This window comes from Hippopotamus amphibius, chromosome 15 (genome assembly GCF_030028045.1).
Source record: "Hippopotamus amphibius kiboko isolate mHipAmp2 chromosome 15, mHipAmp2.hap2, whole genome shotgun sequence".
NCBI classification, from domain to species: Eukaryota; Metazoa; Chordata; class Mammalia; order Artiodactyla; family Hippopotamidae; genus Hippopotamus; species Hippopotamus amphibius.
This window is the reverse complement of record NC_080200.1, coordinates 2,081,475-2,102,273: the sequence shown is the minus strand read 5'-3', so window position 1 is coordinate 2,102,273 and position 20,799 is coordinate 2,081,475. Positions and strand designations below refer to the sequence as shown.

Sequence of the window (20,799 nt, the reverse complement as noted above, 5' to 3'; positions counted from 1 at the left end):
GGGCAATTCAAGAGAACTCTGGCACCACAAAAAGTGTACTAACATTTGCGTGATATGGGCCCCAGAAGAGAAGAGAGAAAAGGGAAGAGAAGTTATTTGAGAACAAATAGTGGAAAACTTCCCTAACCTGGGAAACTAAATAGACATCCAGGTCCAGGAAGCACAGAGAGTCGTAAACAAGACAAACCCAAAGATGTCCATACCAAGACAAATTATACTTAACACAGCAAAAATTAAGGGTAAAGAGGGATTCCTAAAAGCATCAAGAGGAAAGCAACTAGATACATACAAGGGAATTCCAGTAAGACTGTCAGCTGATTTTTCAGCAGAACTTTTGCAGAACAGAAGGCAGTGGCAATGATATGTTAAAACTGATGAAAAGAAAAAAAAACATATAACCAAGAATACTCTACCCAGGGACTTCCTAGGTGGTGCAGTAGTTAAGAATCTGCCTGCCAATGCAGGGGACACGGGTTCTCTGCCTGGCCTGGGAAGATCCCACATGCCACAGAGCAATCAAGCCTGTGTGCCACAACTATTGAGCCTGTGCTCTAGAGCCCATGAACCACAACTGTTGAGCCCACATGCCACAACTACTGAAGCCCACATGCTTAGAGCCCGTGCTTTGCAATAAGAGAAGCCACCACAATGAGAAGCCCATGAACCACAACGAAGAGTAGCCCCTACTCTCTGCAACTAGAGAAAGCCCGTGCACAGCAATGAAGACCCAACACAGCCAATAAATAAATAAATAAGTTTATTAAAAAAAAAAGGTAGATATGGTCCTGTTAAATTGTCTTTTTCATTGTAGGTAAGGCAGGGATGTATACTTCCCAGAATCCTCGTCTTTATAATTTCAGGTTATAATTCACCAACAGCCTAACTTGCAAGAGATTTGGGAGGTACAGGTGAAGAAGCCACTTCTCTCAGTACTACGAGCCACCATGCAGACATACGGACCAATGCATAGGGGATTGTTGGACACCAGCTTGCAGCTTGTTTTTGATCATTATATAATCATTGTGAACTCTGGTCTATCGAGTATGAACACAAACAAAACAACAAAAAATGAAAGAATTAAACATTGGGTAATCACATATCAAAATGCAAGGTAATTAAATATAGTAGGTTTATTGCTTACAGAGCAGTCAGGTGTAAGAGAAAATGCTCACTATAGGCCAAATATATTCAAAAGTGCTTATTGCAATCACAGAAGTATCCAGAAACAAGAAATGCAGGGTCAGTGCAGCCTCAACAACGCAATCAGGGAAGTAAGTTTCCTGTATTTGTGGCTGCTGCATTAACTCTCCCAAGAATGGAGGAAGGAAATAGACTCTATTAGAGGAAGAAGATGCTTCCTACAGAAATCATGTCATTAGGAGAATCCTTGGATGTGAAGGGGGTCACAGGATATGAGAAAATCACTAGGTGATCCTCTGAAGCCTGAAGAAGTGGCCTGATGGGCCCCAAAGAGCCACAGGAACATGCAAGGACCTGGGTGAACCTGAAAACCAAAGAGGATCCACCAGGAGGGAGCTTGTGGGCAAGTGTAGAATCTGCTGCCCAACAGGGAACTAACATCAAACACGTTAGTGTCCAACTGGGCCTGCTCCACATTCCACGTGGGCAGAGCCAGAACTCAGAAAACAGGGCTGGAGCTCAGGCCCACCAGGCTGCCATGCATCCCTGTCTCCTGATGGTACAGAAGACCTGAGAACCATGGCTTCCTCACTTCTGCTCCAGACCTCATGCATCTTCCTCTTCCCATGAACGTTAACTCAGAACCACTAACGGAAGGACTCTGGGATACGTAGTTGTCCAAGCTGACAACACAATTCAGTAGAACCATCTGGACAGGAGCTTTCGTCTTCACACCAACAAGTCGCTCTTCTTAACAATGCTTTGTGTCCAATTTCCAACCAAGGTCAAGGACATGAACCAGAGATCAAATTATAAACATAATCAGATGAGACAGAAGGTCCTCCAAGACCCTGGATGATTACTAATTTCTGTGAGGACATATATGGTATCTGCTAGCAGCAAAGAAAAATGGAAGACACACCTTTCAGTTTAAAGACTTCAGGGGAGGGTAAACATTGTGTCAGAAAATTTCAGTGTCTGTAACAGTGGACTAGAAACAACATTTCAACAATACAAGTCTCATATCATGATCACATGGCAGGAACACAATGGAAAGTAAGAATCAAAATTTTTTTCATCTAAAATTATACTGAGTTGCACATGAAAAAAAAACAAAAAAAACCAAAAACCACTTATCATCCCTGGGTTCAAAAGCCATTATAATGGCAACGAGACAAGTTTTATATGATTGTACAATTAAAGTTGGAGATAAAGTATAAGAGGTACAGATGAAGGGGACATGGAGGCATAGTTATAAAGTATTCAGATCAACAACATAACTAGAAATTAATTCCCTGGGATCCCTATTCAGGATGAGGCACTTACAAAGGAAAAAACATATTTATAACAATTAAAAGATATTTGTCATGCCCTGAGTTTTCATTTACAAAATAAGTGAAGTGCTGAAGGTTTTCCCACATTCTTTCCATTCATAAGGTTTCACTTCATGTGAGTACTTCCATTTACAATGAGGTTTTAAGGGAGAAGGAAGGCTTCCCCAGTCTTGTATTCAGAATTTTCACCAGTGTGTCTTCATGTGTCTTTGCAAGGATATCAGATACCTGAAAGCTTTCCCATGGGTCTGACACTGATAGGGCTTCTCTTCACTGTGTGTTTTTATATGTTGTCGAAGGGATGAGGAAGTTATGAATGCTTTCCCACATTCTGTACATTCATAGGGTTTTACTCCACTGTGGGTTTTGACATGTTTTCTAAAGTATTTGGGACAACTGTAGGATTTCCCACATTCCTTACACACATAAGGCTTCTCTCCAGTGTGGATCCTCACATGTCTTTGCAGGGATTTGAGATACAGGAAGGCTTTGCCACACTGCTTACACTCATAGGGCTTTTCTCCACTGTGTGTTCTCGAAGGTATGTGCACCAACTGAAAGCTTTGCCACACAGCTTACATTCGTAGGGTTTCTCTCCAGTGTGCATTCTCACATGTTCTTGGAAGTGTGAGATGTGAGTGAAAGCTTTCCCACATTCTTTACATTTATAGGGTTTCTCTCCAGTGTGAGTCCTCACATGCTGTGCAATCTGGGAATAATAACTGAAGGATTTCCCACATACTTCACACACGTGGATTTTCTGTCCATAATGACCTCACACAGGCTGCTGAAGAGATGATGGGCAAGTGAATGATTTTTTAGATTTCTTACACTCTAGAGACCATTTGCTACTGTGACTCCTCACGCATCTCTCAGATGCTCTCACAGCATCCTGACGTTTATTGGGTTTCTCTACAATATCTGTCCCCCCAGGAGGGCTTAGGCATGAGACACAGCTGCAGGTCTGCCCACATTCTTCACATGGATAAGATTTGTGTCCAGGGTGAGATCTTTGCTGATTCTTCTGGGAAGAACAATCCCTGAAAGCTTTTCCACACTTACTGCATTGATGGGGCTGAATTCCAGCTGGATAGCCCTTAGGCACAGTAAGATCTGTAATCTGGTTCAAGGTTTCTCCACATTGATGACCTTCTTTACCTTCGCAGAGACTCTCGACCAAATGATTTCTGTTCAAAATGGGAAGCACAGTATTAGGGATTAATAATAAGTAATGGTTCCTTCACTAACAATTTATAGATGGATACTAATAATGATTATTTTGACTATACATTTGCCATTTGCATGTTTTTGGCACTCTCTGCATTATGACAAAGTACACCAAGTTTAATGCTCTGGCTGAGGGCTCAAACAGAGCTGTAACTTTCAGCATTTTTCACATATGAGGTTTTCTGATCAGTGTTTCCTACTGAATTAAGTTTCATATGCTCAATATGTACATCATATTTATAAAAGTATTGTTTTGTAAAAATTTTGTGACTACACAACTGTTAGATGCCCCTTCCCCTTGTGGGAATGCCACCCACCTCAAATGCTTCTCCTGAGTTAGATGTGGATCTTGCATGTTATGAAATGCCCAGTTTTCTCCCAAAACAGACCAGGAATAAATTCTTGTAAATCTTACTACTTTCTCTTCACTGCATAGTCCAGGCTCCAAAATATCCAATTGAGAACTTGATCTACTGGTTTTCACTTGAGGGCAAGAAACTGCAACAATCGGTAACATAACCAAATCCTTGGGAAAGAAATGGTGGGGAAAGGAGAGAAAAGAGGCCATATGTACATTTCCTTCCATAGACTGATTCAATAATACAAAATAATCATATAAAGGAAGAAATGTGTGATATTGTGATTTATAAGAAATAAATATTTCTTATATATATAGAAATATATATACTTCATCATTCAGATGACCAACATATATTTCCCAGATAAGTCAGGTCCTTATCCAGTTTCCTGCTCAGGGGCCCCAAAATTCTTGGAATTTCCTGAGCAATAAAAGCAATGGAATAATATTTGGTCTCCTATCCTCAGTTCCAGAAAATGCTTCAGGGTCAGAAGGGTGAAATGAGTGTTTTGTTATTCATAACAAACCCTTTCCAACACAACTGGGTTATATTAACGAAGGTGACTGTTGGAAAGCACAAAGGATGGGGGCTAGTTGCCAATGGAGACACCATGTGATTAAAGGGTTGGGACTTTCAGTCCCACCCATACCCCGAGCCTCATCCCTGGGGATGGGGGAGGGGGTAGAGTTTGAATCAGTTGCCTATGGCCAATGACTAAATCAATCTTGCCTATGTAATGAAGCCTCCATAACCTCCCCCACCCCCTCCAAAAAAGAGAAGTTCAGAGAGCTTCTATGTTGGTGAACACACGGAGATACAGGAATACTGGCGTCTGGAGACAGCATGGATGCTCTGAGCCCTTCTGACATATCTTTTCTTATGCATCTCTCCCATCTGACTATTCCTGAGTTATATACTTTTATAATAAATTGGCAATGAAGTAAGTAGTTTCTCTGAGTCTTCTGAATGCATTAGCAAATTAATTGAACCTGAAGAGGGGGTCAAGGGAATCTCTCATTTATAGCCAGTTGGTCACAAGTAGTTATAACCACCTTGGCATGAAACTGGCACCAGATAAGCGCAGGTGAAGACAAGCGGTGAGTCTTGTACAACTGAACCCTTAAGCTGTGGAATCTGAGGTTATCACTGGGTAGATGGTGTCAGAATTGAGTTGACCAGACGTGTCCAAGAATCGTTTGTTGGTACGAGGAGTCTAAACACACACAGACACAAACCACACACACACACGTGCACACACAAACACAGCTGCACATTGGAAGTGGGTCCAGAACCTAACTTAACAAGTAAGCAAACAAAAGCTCTGAGACTGTCAGCTATTTGGAACTTTGGCCATGATAGGGAAAGAGTCAAAGTGGCAGCCTGTCCACTAAGAGAGATTTCAAAAAGAATGGAGACTCATGTTGAGACCAGTATAAACACAGAAGAAAAGTAGGAAGGAACAGGGCAAAATGCACATTCCCAAATATTCCCTTTGTAAGAGGAGCTATAAAAAAACTTCCCAAGCGATCAAGGATGGATGAAAACTCAAACAGGGAAGCCAGGTTAATGACAAACGTCACCTTCTCAAAGACCGAGTCATGTTCCTAACGGGTACGTCCAAACATTGCTCCCTGATCCAGAACCCGCTCCTCCTGAGAGGTGTGCTATCCCAGTGGTCGCAGGCACATAGGCCCTAGATGAAGCTGTCTCCATGGACCAGCTGCCACTGGGAGGTCGGACAGTGCGGGGCTGCTGTCCTGCTCATGGAGAAGAGCTCCTCACGGGGAGGATGGAGGACAACCAGCCATCCATGAAATTGGCTGCTTCTCCATCCTCACGTCACTGACAATGGGTGAGTGTGGGTTTAACTGCAGCAAGATTATCGGATCAAATGTGTACTGACCACAGTGTAACTTTCACAGGGTGAAAACCGTAATGCTGTTCCCACTGCCCCAGGTGACACTGCAGACCATGCTCACAGTTATACAATCGGGGCCTCGGGATTCTGATCAAGAGACATCTGTTGTCAGGGAAACGCTATCTGACTCTAGGTGGTTCCATCAAGGTGGGGACCAGGCCTGCCTGTTTCAACATATTCCTACTCCTTGGTTCTAGTAAGAAAGAACACTGTGAGAAAGAATGGTTCCCTAAAGACCAAGTTCAAGGATGAAGGCGTCCTCACCCACGGAGGCCAGATTTCTGAAGGTCTCTAGCGTCATGTCTCTGTAAAGCTTCCTCTGAGCTGGGTCCAGCAAAGCCCACTCCTCTGGGGTGAAGTTCACAGCCACATCCTCAAAGATCACCGAGTCCTGAAACAGCCACACGTTCTATGTCAGCAAGGCTCCCTCTTCACCCTTGTGTGTGGGAGGCTGGGGAGGCCAACGCTCGGGAAGTGGACTCAATTCCTAGGACTCCTGAGCTTATGCTCTTGTGGGAAATGACCACACACAAGCCAATCAAATGCAGTTTTCTCAGGGATGGTGAGGGCTGGAAGCTGAAGCAAAGTGTGACAGCAATAATTGATAAACACACATGCACACATGAAAAAGAACTGTTTTTTTAAACTAAATATAAAATAGATAAAGATTAACTATATAGCACAGGGAACTATATTCAATATACTGTAATAATCTACAATGTAAAAGAATTGGAAAAAAGAGTGTAGATATATACATATATACATGTATATATTTATATATATATATATATATATATATAAAACGGAATCACTTTGCTGTACAGCTGAAACTAGCACACAATTTTTGGGTTTTTTTGGTAACTTTTTGGCTGGGCCGAGTGACAGGTGGGATATTAGTTCCCTGACCAGGGACTGAACCTGCGCCCCCTGCAGTGGAAGCACAGAGTCTAAACCGCTGGGCTGCCAGGGAAGTCCCTAACACAATACTGTAAATCAACTACACTTCAATTTATTTTTAAAAAATTCTTTTTACTGGGAAAGGAGAACCTGAGGCAGTAAAGAATGAAAGTGAAGTAACCCTTCAGATACTAGGGAATGGACACTTGGCCTGGTCACAAGTTACTTCCTTGAAGCTCCAAGAATGGGAGCCGACTGCCAGCAGGTTGTAGACACGGATTTTCCAGGGTGGCTGCATCTGAACAACTCTCACCTGGATGGAATAGCACGTAAAAGCCTGGACCAGTCCCCTCATATCCGACAGACACAGAGGCATGACCCCCTGCCAGGATGAGGTGGACACCGAGGGCACAGGTGCAGGCCAGGGCCTGGGGCCTGGGCACCTATAGGGTAAGAGAGGCCTGGTTCCTGAGGACTCTGTCAGCCAGCAGGGCCTCTCAAGTAACATGTCATGTGCCCAGAAATCAAGGAAAAAGATACTCCACAAAGAAGAGCTGTAGAAGGATCTAGAGGCAATAGGGCCAAAGGTGACTTCAACACAGAGGAGAAAACACCTGATTATTATCTTTAGGACAATATGGATGACAGCAGACCCCTGAAATACAAAGCACGCGATTCTTTTTGGAAACGAGAACTTGAATCAAAAATATATTCTGAAAATCTAAATTATAAAAAATTCCAACTACATCAGCTACAAAGAAGGCAAGGCTACCTCACCAGGGGCTGCAAATGGGGTTTGCTAATCACAGACCTGATAAGAAATTTGCATTTTAAATACATTTTAATAAACTAATATGACAACAACAAAAAAATAAAGGGCAACAAGAGAAAAACAAAAGATACATAAATAATGGGCAAAGATTACGAGGAGACAGTTCTCCAAAGAATAATTACAAGAGGCCAATAAGCTCATAAAAGATGCTGGATTAGTCATCAGGGAAATGCCAACCAAAGCTACAAGCAACTATTTCACACCCAGTAGGATGGATGTAAGATGGACAACCAAGTGCTGGCGAGAATGTGGGGAAGCTGGAAACTCACCCACTGCTGGTGGGAAAGTAAATGGTGAAGCCACTTTGGAAGACAGTCCAGCAGATCATCAAAATGGTCAACAGAGTCACCATATAACACAGCAGTTCCACCCTAGTATCTACCTACCCAGGAGAGGCGAAAGCAAACACCAATACAAAAACTAATACATAGATGTTCACAGCCCATGACTTATGACAGCCAGAAAGTGGAACCAACTCAAAAAGGTCTTCAGCTGATTTGGATAAGCAAACGCAGTAATCTCACAATGGAATATTATCTGCCAGAGAGGAATGCTGTATTGATCCGTGGCACAAAACCAATACACTTTAAGAACATTAAGCCTCCACAAAAGACCACACACAGTCCTAACACTTACATGAAAGGTACAGAAGGAGCAAATCCATAGAGATAGAAAGTAGATTAATAAATTGCCTAGAACCCAGGAGCAGGTGGAGGCCGGGAATGAGGGGTGATTGCTGGCAGATAGGAGTTTTCTTGTGGTAAAAGTTATTTAGAATTAGAATATGGTGGTTGCAGAACTGTAAATATACGAACACCTTGGAATTTTACACTTTGAACAGGGAAAGCTTATGGTACGTACATTATATGACAATTAAAGCTGTTTAAAAAATAGATTCAGACTAGCTAAAAATAGGTTCTTCTTAATCTAATGGCAATTTTATTCACGAGCACTAGAACTTGGGCAAATAAAAGGCAATGTGAATTGCATAAGGAACAAAATTACAGATGTTTCAGAAGTCCGGCAGGTTGAGGAGCCATTACAAGCCAATTGTCAAGGATGCGATGGGTGCTCACACGGCCCAGAGGTGCAACCTGAAGAATGACAGTCTATGTCTACAGGAGATGAAAGCTTCTGGGAATCCAGACTGGTTTCCTTTTGACACAGGAAAATGGTGATTCCCAAACCTGCCTTAACAGAGGTTTCCTCGATAGAAACGTGGTCCCAGACTCCACCACATGTCAGCTGAAAGCAGCGCGTGCCCACTCTGCTCATCTTGGAACTTCCAACACCCATGTACTGTTTGCATCCATCAAGGACAGTTCCTGGAGAAGAGTCCTCCTGTTACCCTGTACCATCCATAAGCCTTATCATCCTTGTTGAAACTCCTAACACCGCCCCATCAAGTAGGAAAAAAAGACCAAAAAATAACCACTTTCAAAAGGCCAGAATGAAGAGCTGGCAGATAACATGGCTCAGCAAGAAGCAGCTCCGGAGGATGGGCTGGTGGGTGTGAACCTTTAAACAGGACTGGCCCTAAAGGTGATGAGTGACACTCAGTCTGGGAGATGGGGAAAGAGTGTCCTTTCAAAAAGGAATCAGGTTCAAAATCGTTTATACTCTTTCCTGGTATGAGGGGAGTTTCCATAAAACAAAATTTTTGATACCTTTCTTGGGGGAAAATGTTGCAAGCTGACAGTTCATGAAAGAGGTAGTTCTAGTACACTACTTTCACACTCCTGCCTTAGTAACAGGTGAATAGGTCACTCCTCAGTGTACTTCCTGAAGCCTATGGAGCTTTGAAAATGGATGAATATGGGAAATAATAAATAATCAGTATTAAGTTAAACGAGCTTATTCTAGTGGATGTGATTTTTTTTAAAGGCGTATGAAGTGCTTTTCAAACGCTCATCCCAATGGAGCAAAATACCGATGAACAATTACTCCCCTGCAGGACCCACGTTAACAGAATCTCAGCTTCAGTCCTCTCGTCTGTCTCCTCCTCAACGAGGCATAAACTGCTTGACAGCAACTGAAATACCAGTCTTGGGACTTCATACATCATCCTCTTGTAGTTCCTTCCTATTGTTCAGCGGGGAACTGCTGCTCTTTAGTAATCAGACATCTGTGCACACCGCTGGGCTGCTTTGGGTCCAGATGTGCTTGACCATGAGAGCTTTCAGGGTCTGTGAACTGGAGAATGTAGAAAAGAAATCTGCACAATGCATGTGGGCAGAAGCGCTGGTTCCCCTTTAAAGCCTGTCTCTCTGCTGCACACACCAGGATGGGAGCAAAAGATGCCTTAATACACCACATGGTGCTGCTGGAGACAGTGAGCTTAGGAAAGGCCTCCTCACCTTCTCCGTGTGTTTAGTATCGGGCAACTGAGGTCTTCTGGATGGTTTGTCATAAAACCACATTTCAAGTCTTGCTTCTGCTCAGAGAGTCTTTTCAAGTATCCAAATGTATGTCTCACCCTGAGCTCTTAGTAATAATACACAGAAATCTCTCTAATGCTGACCTGCAGTACATGCTTGAGTTTTTAAAATCATTAATAGAGGAAATTAATGCTGTGCTTTTACCACGTAAAAACACAAGCAAGTTTCGGAGACACAATGGGTATAATTCCAGATCACTGAGATGAAGCAAATATCACCATCGAGTTACACAAATTTTGTGGTTTCCTGGTGCATTTAGAAGTTATGTTTACACAATACTGTACTCTCTTAAGCATTCAATAGCATTATGCCTAAGAAACATTGTACATACCTTAATTTAAAAAATGATATTGCCGAAGATGAAAAGAAGCAGACAGAGGAGAACGCCAAGTAAAGACTAAGACACGCAGGGCAAAGATGGCCATATGAAGGCGGCTCCAGAGACTACAGTCACGGTACCACAAGCCAAGGAACACAGAGGACGGCCACCAACTATCAGAAGCTAGGAAAGAGCAAGGAAGCATCCTTCTTCAGAATCTCCAGAGGGAGCATTGTCCTGCTAACACCTTGAACTGGACTTCTAGCCTCCAGCACTGTGAGACAATACATTTCTGTTGTTTTAAACCACCCAGTTTGTGGTGCTTCATTACAGCAGCCCTAGGAGACTAATGCACCCTCTTTATCAGATATAAAATCCTCTTCGGAACTAATACATTGTTTCCATTGATTTATGTCTGTCATTGTATGAGTATAATGCTATTTCATTAAGGTTTTTAAATTTAACATTCAGTATTTTCCCTCACTACTTATGTTTTCTGACTTTTCTTAGTAATTTCACAAATTATGTTTCACAATGTTTTATTTTTAGAATGTATGTGTCAAGTCCTATTTCCTCTAAAACACAAACCTGCTAATTTTTCATGTACAGTGATTCATTACTCAACCACAGCAAAAATTCACAATATGATTACGTTAAATAACAAAATCTCTGGCTCCTTTGAAATAGGATTTTGATTTTTAAAATTGATTTACATGTAACAATTTACACTTATTCCAGAAAATTGGACCAATATGTGATTTTAAAACAATTAAGATCTTAAAGAATAAAAATCTTACACTGCAAAAACAAAACAAAACAAAAATCAATATTGCTAAAAAATGCTAGGCAACCATGACAAATGCTGCTGGAAAAATGGCACCAACAGATTCCTTGATGCAGGATTGCCACACACCTTCCATCTATAAAAATCGCAGGATTTGTAAAGTGTCTTAAATCTAATTGCAATAAAACGAGATACATCTGCATTGTAACAGAAGAAAACATTTGCCTTTGTTCGTACCTCAAATGACTATGTATGTCACATCCAAAAAAGAGTATGAAAATAATCACAGAATCAGATTTTCAAAAGTTCTAGAGTGCAAACTCACAAAAGTACATCTCAGGGTATTTTGAGCACTAGAAACAAGCTGTTGAAAGGCCCAGAATTGCCAAAACAACCCTGAAGAAAAACAACAAAGCAGGAGGCATAACTCTCCCAGGCTTCAGACAATACTACAAAGCTACAGTAATCAAGACAGCATGGTATTGGCACAAAAACAGACATATGGATCAATGGAACAGAACAGACAGCCCAGAAACAAACCCACACACCTAAAATCAATTAGTCTTCAACAAAGGAGGCAAAAACATACAATGGGAAAAAGACAGTCTCTTCAGCAAGTGGTGTTAAGAAAGTTGGACAGTCACATGTAAATCAACGAAGTGAGAACACACTTCTCACCATACACAAAAATAAACTCAAGATGGCTTAAAAGACTTAAACATAAGACATGAGACCATAAAACCCCTAGAAAAGAACACAGGTAATACATTCTCTGACATAAATTGTACCAATGTTGATGCAAACTATTAGAATGGATAAACAACAAGGTCCTACTGTATAGCACAGGGAACTATATCCAATCTCCTGGGATAAACTATAATGGAAAAGAATATTAAAAAAATAATATGTGTGTGTGTCTGTGTGTGTATAAAACTGAGTCACTTTGCTGTACAGCAGAGATTGGCACAACATTGTAAATCAAATATACTTCAATTAAAAAAAAAGAGAAATCATACCAATGTTTTCTTAGGTCAGTCTCCCAAGGCAGTAGAAATAAAAACAAAAATAAACAAATAGGACCTAGTCAAACTTACAAGCTTTTGTGTGCAGCAAAGGAAACCATAAATAAAAAGTAAAGACAACCTACAGAATGGGAGAAAATATTTGCAAATGATGCGACCAACAAGGTCTTAATTTCCAAAATATACAAACAGCTCATACAACTCAACAATAAAAAAAACAAACAACCCAATCCAGAAATGGGCAGAAGACCTAAATAGACATTTCTCCAAAGAAGAAATACAGATGGCCAATAGGCACATAAAAAGATGCTTAACATCACTAATTATTAGAGAGATGCAAATCAAAACTATAGTGAAGGTACCACCTCACACCGGTCAGAATGGCCATCATTAAAAAGTCTACAAATAACAAATGCTGGAAAGGCGAAAGGGAACCCTCCCTCACTGTTGGGGGGGATGTAAGTTGGTGCAGCCACTATGGAGAACAGTATGGACGTTCCTTAGAAAACTAAAAAGAGAATTACCATATGACCCATCAATCCCACTCCTGGGCATATATCTGGACAAAACTCTAATTCAAAAAGGTACACACACCCCTATGTTCATAGCAGCACTGTTCACAATAGCCAAGACATGGAAACAACCTAAATGTCCATTGACAGATGAATGGATAAAGAGGATGTTGAACATATATGCAGTGGAATATTAGCCATAAAAAAAGGATGAAATAATGCCATTTGCAGCAGCATGGATGCAACTAGAGATTATCATACTAAGTAACTCAGACAGAGAAAGACAAACACCATGTGATATCACTTATATGTGGAACCTAAAATATCACACAAATGAACTTATTTATGAAAAAGAAACTGAATCATGGACATAGAGAACAGACTGGTGGTTGCCAAGAGAGAGGGGGTTGGGGGAGGGGTGGAGTGGGGGGTTGGGATTATCAGACACAAACTATTATACAAAAAATAAACAACAAGGTCCTACTGTAGAGCATAGAGAACTATATTCAATATCCTATGATAAGCCATAATGGAAAAGAATATTAAAAAAAAGAATGTATATATAGTGTGTGTGTATATATATATATAACTGAATCAGCAGAAATCAACATTGTAAATCAACTACACTTCAATTTTAAAGTTTTTAAAAAAAGAAACAAGCAGTTGAGATCTAAAAGCTTAACCAGACTTTTTTTAACACAGACTTTTATTTTCTTTATTTTAATAAATTTATTTATTTATTTTACTTATTGGCTGTGTTGGGTCTGTTGCTGAGTGAGGGCTTTCTCTAGCTGCAGAGATAAGGGGCTACTCTTCTTTGCAGTGTGCAGGCTTCTCATTGTGGTGGCTTCTCTTGTTGTGGAGCATGGCTAGGTGAGCAGGCTTCAGTAGTTGTGGCATGTGGGCTCAATAGTTGTGGCTCGCAGGCTTAGTTGCTCCGCAGCATGTGGGATCTTACCGGACCAGGGCTGGAACCCATGTCTCCTGCACTGGCAGGCAGATTCTTAACCACTGTGCCACCAGGGAAGCCCCCTAACATAGAGTTTTAAAACTGTCATTAAAACTAATTTTCTCTCTAGAATGTTTAATAAAGAATATAAAATGATTTAATGGAAAAATTTCAAAACATCATTGACTGACACCATCCTAGAAGGAAATGAATGGAGGGATGGACCACATCCACAGAAAAGAGACCAGGATGTCAGCTTCTCCCAAACAGGTTAAGAATTTTAAGAAAATTCCATTAAATCTACAAATTGGCTTTTTGGGGGGATGGTTTGATTCTGTTTTGTTTGAACTTGAGAAAAACTACTTCTAAAAACTGAAATGGAAAACAAATTTCTAAAAATAGACAAAATTTTCTCTGGGACACGGTGGTGGGATTTTCCCTAACAGACACTGAAAGTTTTTAAACTGCAGTGATTAGGACACGATGGCTTTAACAGAGGGATGGACAAACGGAGAAAATCACAATACAATGAAACAGGCCCACCTGTTTTTGTCACGTGGATCCACACCAGAGTACAGGCTGCTGGGCAGGGCTAAGATGATGACACTTTTACCTAAAGGGCACGGATCATTGGATATTTACAGGGGAATAAGAAAGCTCTTTCCCTAGCAACTGCACTGACAATAACCAATTCCCTGTGAACTTAACAGTGAAAGAAGACAGTAGAACACATTGAGAATTTACAGGCAAACTCACTCATAACTTGAGAGCCAGGGGTAGTTTTCTTATATATGAAAAAAAAAAAGCTACAAAGGAAGAGATGGATAAATTCAGTTCAACTCTATTAAAGTTAAGAATTGTCCATAAAGTGTAGAATAAAAAGAAATGATAACCCACAATCTGGGAGAACACCTTTGCCATGCCTAGAAGTGAAAAGACATGAATGTCCAGTGTATGTAAATAAAACAAAACATCAATAAATACACAAATGAATTAAAGGTGAGAAAATAACTGAAAACTACTTCACAGAAGATGAACCACCACTTATAAGAAATACTCGGACCCAGTGGTTATCAGTAAAGACTAATATACAATCACAAGCAGATCCCATTTCACACATTCGAGATGAACAAAATTAAGTTGGATTCTCCATGTGCTGGAAATGACACGGAATAAACACTTGACTCCAGTCCTCCATCCACACTTCCCTTTGAAAATATCCATAATCTACAATCCTACAATTTTTCACATGTAAAAAAAGTTATATTGCATTGGCACTTGGAGACAAAATCAAGAAGTATAACAGCACTGCTGTCAAATAAAAAATAAACATGAGACCCAAGCCCAACAGGACTGGATGGAGGAGTTAACCAGGTGACCTCTGACACCAGCACATGCGAAACAGATGGGGCTGAGAACCACGGAGAAGCCTTCCATGTGATGTTAGTGGTGTGCTACTGGCCATATTCACTGATCGAAAATTCAGCAGGAGCAAAATCAAAGTGCTGCTTTGGTGATGAAGGACGGATGTAAAGCTGCGAAGAATAACAAAAAGATGGGGACAGGGACTTCCCTGGTGGTCCAGTGGCTAAGACTCCATGCTCCTAATGCAGGGGGCCTGGATTCAATCCCCAGTCAGGGAACTAGATCCCACATGCCACAGCTAAGAGTTTGCATGCCGCAACTAAAGATCCTGCGTCGGCAACGAAGATCCCATGTGCTGCAACTAAGACCCAGTGCAGCCAAATAAATAAATAAATAAAAATAGTTAAAAAAAAAAAAAAAAAAAAGACCAGAACAACTGTCACCCTGGGGCCCGCTCACTGGGAAGTGCTATCAACCAACCAAAGTAATAAAAATCTACACCCTCAAGTAATGGAACAAAAGTCTTCAGTATGCACACACTGGGGTCACATGACACACGATTCCATCAAGGAGACAAAAGGCAAGAGCAGCCACGGGTGAGCCCCTCAGATCAGCAGGTGCACAAGGAAATCCCAAGTCAGAAGGTCAAAGCCATCCAAGCTGGGGGGCCGGCTGGGTGCCCCCAGGGCAGGGGGAGGGACTGAGCTCCCTCCTCACTGTGGAAACACCCCCTCCTCTGGGCCTCAATTCTCACCCAGGAGGAAACCCTCAAGTTGAAGTTCTGACCCAGAGAAACTCAAATTCATCGACCCTCTCGGTAGCAGGTGAGCCCAAGGAGCCTCCCCAAAGTCTGACCTTCACAGACTCATGCAGGCAGCACACATCACACTCAGAGCATCAGCTCCTCGGAGGAGGCCAAAAGCAAAGGTCTGGAGACAGCCGAGGGCAGCACAGCCTCAGAGGACACACCGCCCCCCGCACGTGTGTGGTGGGTCCCCTCCCCCATGCTCGTGCCATCAACAGCTCCTTCCGTGGTGGTTCTATGGTCTGGAGGCCACCTGTGTGGGGAAGGGTGGCACCAAGGTTCCAGAGCACCTTCCTTCACCTCCTCACAGGCTCAGCTAGTCCCCGCCCCAGGCGATGCACCTGCTTCAAGCACCGTGGGTCACTGACGGGAGACAGAGATGCCCCTGTCTCAGGGTGTACATGAGAACCTGCAGGACCCCCGCTTCCTCCTGTGTTCATGGATGACACAGGGGAGGGAAACTCTAGGGCACTTTCATGGTTTGAGGAACGGGACACTGCTCATCCCTTCCAGAAGACTCTGGTGACCAGCTAACAACGGGAAGTGGACCAGGATCAGACACCCTGCCTGGAAGAGTCACTGCGATTCCTATGAACCTTTTTATTCTGTGTCTCCACCCATCTCACATGAAGGGGTGGGGCTGCCTGCATTTCCTGCAATTCTAATGGAAGGGACAACATTCTCTGTACTGATACTGAGGCATCTCTGGTTAAGGCCCAAAGGCCCGGGATAACACGAGTCGTCAAGAAAGAGCAAAGACCTGAGATGCTTACTACCCTCACTGAGAAGAAGAAACCAGGCAGAAAGAACTCAGAATTTGACACCTGCTGAAACCTGCAGCTGGATGAGGGGAAGCTATTAGTGCAGAGCTGGACCCAGAGCAGGCTGCTCGCAGGTGTCAGGGGACAATGCGGAACCTGCCCTGAGCCCTGAGCTCCTGGAAACGTGGATGGGAGGCGAAAGGACCCCCACCCTTTGGTGGTCTGGAAAATGGCAGGCTGCAAGAAACTGCCTCCCTGCCCCACCTGACTCAGATAAGACTCCCACAGAGCCCCTTGTTTATCCAGGATGAGGCCAGATGCAGCCCCTCCAACTCCCCATCTCTGCCTCATCGGTGATTAGCTGAACTGTTCCCTCTGCTGACCAAGCAGAACAAGTGCTTGTTGGCCAAACTTTGGTTCAGCTTCTCTCCTTCCCCTTGACCCCTGACCTGGCCTCACCCCAGCCAGCACACAGACCCCTAAGGATAGGCTGGCCTCACGGAGCATCACACCTGGTGCTTCCTGGTTATGTTTACTCCTCTTTATAAAAGAAAAACTCTCTTTGCTCAGCTCTTGAGATGCCTGCCCTAGGGTCAGATGTCCTCCCTCCTGCAGAGACCCCTGGGCCTGGTGAAACAGACCCTCCTCCCTGTGCAATAACTCATTTGAATAAAGGCCTCTTGTTTTGAAGTTTATTTTATGCCACAGGCTTGACCAAGTGTTCTCAATTGCCCATGTGAAAATTAACAGAAAATTCACCAAAAAAAGGAGTTAGTGGGGAGAAGAAGGGGGAACCTTAGGCAGTACCACCTGGCATCAATTATAGGAAGAAATGCCAAATACAGACCCCAACAGAAAAACTGAAAACAAGGAAGAATCACTGATTGCAGGCCACAACAGGAAAATATGTACACACATTGCAACTTCTCAAAAAACCTGCTGCCCCAGCAACGAGCCAGTGAGAAACCGGCATCACCCTAAAGGCTCCACTTCCTCCAGTGGAAGTTACTTCAGTACTACAACCTCTCCCAACGCCTTCCTTTGTCTCCAATAAATAAGTTCGTGGGACTTGACTATGGCTTCTGCTCTCCGTTGTCTGTCCCGAATTGCAATTCTTTGCTGTTCCCAAATAAACTCATTTTTGCTGGTAAATAACTGACTTTTATTTTTAAGGTCAACAGCTATTCCTTACCCAAACTTTGCTCGGACGTCTCTCCCAGAGGCCCCCGACTTTGGGTCTCTCACCACCTCAACCCCACCCCCACTCCCACCCCAAGCAACACTGAGCTGCAGAACAAGCCCCCGCAGACCTGGGCCCAAAACCGCGCTGACCATAGGGAGGCCCGATGCTGAAAAACAGCCTTGCTCTCACGCTCCCCACACAGAAGAGAAAAGCCCTTTCCTGCGTGGTTGGATGGACACGCCGGCACATCCCTGAGATCCAAGCCTCGGCGCCATCGCAACAGTATTTGCGATACAGGCTCCTTGACAAATCTGGGCTGGACTTTATCTGCCAGGTCCAGGTAGCACCTGAGCGTCCGCTCCTCGGGTCCTCTGGTCCTCCCTCGGACCCCGACCCGCTGCAAGGAATAGGTCGGGACGCTCCGGACCCCGCGACCCCACATCGTGGGCAACCCGAGACACCGCGTGGGGACGGGACAGGACACCTGACCCAATCGTGGGCGAGGGTGGAGAGTTGAGTGGGGACTACGGCCCGTTCCGGCCAGTTGGAACGAGCCGCGACCGGTCTCAGCGCCTGACCCGCGCACTCACCATCTCAGCCCCGCTCTCGGGTCTCACCGCGTCCTCTCCGCCGCCCTGCGTGCCGCCCGCCCGCGCGCGCACGCAGGCGGGTGGCGGAGCGATGGGACACACCTGGGGCCGCAAGAGGCGCGCGGGCCGCCCAGGAGGAGGAGCGACGTCCCCGCAGGCCCGCCCCCGGCCCTGATTGGATGAGGCACCGACCCCTCGCGCCCTGATTGGGCGGACCTCTGGGCGCACCCCCTTTCAGGTCCTGATGGACAACGTTGCGGGCTAGATTCTGAGCGAAGGGCGGGCTGTAGGTCACCCGGCCGAGTAGGGCGGAAGTGCGGGTGTCGCCTTCAGCCCTCCGAAGCCTGGCTTTCCGCGTGGGACGCCACACCTGGCTGCCAGGGTCTGCGCTGCGAGCAGAAGCTGCTCCTGGCCACGCCGACACAGCATCAGCCCCAAGTTCGCAGACCCCTTCTCCTGAACAGAAAACTGCACACTCAGGCTCCCTGTCCCGGCTGCGCTGCCCCTGCCCTTTAGTCCGGGGGATGGGACGGGAGGGGACCGGTGTGAAAGGAAGATGAAAAATGGAATCAGGATCGCTATGAGAGCGCTCTGAGATGCAGCCAGGAGGCTACCGGGGAAGCGGGGCTTATGCAGGTCTCAGCCTAGACGGAATCCGAACTTGTGGCCGCTTACTGCCTTAATGCGGGCATCCGGAACACCTGTCCAGTGGTTCAGAAACTCAAGATGCCTATCGGACCCTTACCCTAAATAACTGGTGACAGCCTATCCCTTAGGGACAAATATTTCCTTCCCTGTGTGATGAAATAAAGCTTATATTTTAAGAAAGCACAAGTAAATTTTAACAAAATTCTCCCTCTCCATGTGTTTGGGCTCCTCCCTCCCCACTTAGTGTGCCGTGTGCATCTGCATTACCAGGTAACCACACCTCTTCAAAGATGGGAACGCCCGCTCAAAGGGAAAGATAAAACTTTCCCCTATTGTTTGAGGCTAGCAATGTAACTTCTGTCTTACTGCTCCTGGACTAAGACGAATCTCTGGTGAACTTTATGTAAAATGTCAGTATGTCATTTTGATGTGCGATCTTTTGTCTTAAAAAATGTATATGACTGTCTTTTCGACTTCTAACAGGTGGAACAGTTCTCAGAGCTTCTGAGAGACTGTCTCCTGGGTTATAATCCTCAGCTTGGCTCGAATAAAATCCTCTTTCTTCTTAATTGGATGGTTCATTGAATTTTCCTCCGCCTCTGTCGGAGTCAATCATGATTCCTGCCAGACAACTTGAATAACCTTGTGGCTTATGCTTTATAAACCCCTCACTCTTTCTCTTCCCCAGAACACTCTGGTTTTACCAGAAACTGTGTGACCCAAACTGCAATTCTTAAGACCCCCCAAATAAACCGCTTTGTTCTTTGCATCCTCAATACTGATTATTGTTTTACATGCTAGAGGAGGATCTGGGGAACTCCTGGGTCAGGGGTCGGTTGCAGGGCAATGTCACTGTGAACCTGTGCCCTTCCTTTAAGAATAAAGACACTCTGTGACATCACTGTATGCACTGCAGGAGCCAGCTTGACTTGACCTTTGATATCAGGAGATACGGCCCTCCTGTCCCGCTCACACATCTGCGCTCTACCGACTTTTCCCCGTCCCATTTCTTACGCACATCATCAGGCTCCCTCCCCGCAAGAGGAGGGAACGCTGCGTCGCCGCCACATCTGAGCAACACTGAGGTTCCGAACAAGTCCCTGGTCAGCTTCTCCAAAAAGCAGGCGACCCAGGGGGCCCTGTCCGGTCCAGCCACGCTGACCCGCAGTCTGTGCGCCGCCCTCGCTCGCCCAACTTCCCTCCTGCTCCCCCTCCCCACACAGAAGAGAGAAGCACTTTTCTGTGTCGTTGGAGAGGCGAGCGCATCTCTGAGACCCGAGCCTCGGCGCTTCCGCAACAGTATTTACACTTCAGTCTCCCAGACTAGTCCGGGTTTGGCTTTCTCCCTCAGGTCCAGGGAAGATCCCCCTCCCCCAGCGCCTGACCCTCCTTTCCTCCCTCGCAAGCCCCCTCGGCAAGGACTCAGTCCGGATGCCCCGACCCCAACCCGCCGCCAAGGGGAGATTCAAGTTCGGGCCTGGGGACAGGACGCCGGGACCCCACCCCGTGGCCGAGGGGGACACTCGGGTCTGGACCCCGGGGTGGGTGGGACGTGAGGAGATCCTGGCCCGGCCGTCGCTTTCGACAGGTTCCGTCGGTTCGAAGCAGTTTTTTCCATTTCGGGCCCCTGGTCGCGCACTCACCATCTTCCCCTCGCTCGGGGTTCTCCGAAGCGTCCTCCCTGCGGCCCGGCGACCTGGGCAGGTGAGAGCCACG

At 44.7% G+C, this 20,799-nt stretch overlaps 1 pseudogene; it reads right to left on the bottom strand.

Annotated features, from left to right (window-relative positions):
- Positions 1-780: 780 nt before the first annotated feature.
- LOC130836535 (zinc finger protein 77-like) lies at positions 781-20,795 on the bottom strand (annotated as a pseudogene).
- Positions 20,796-20,799: the final 4 nt, after the last annotated feature.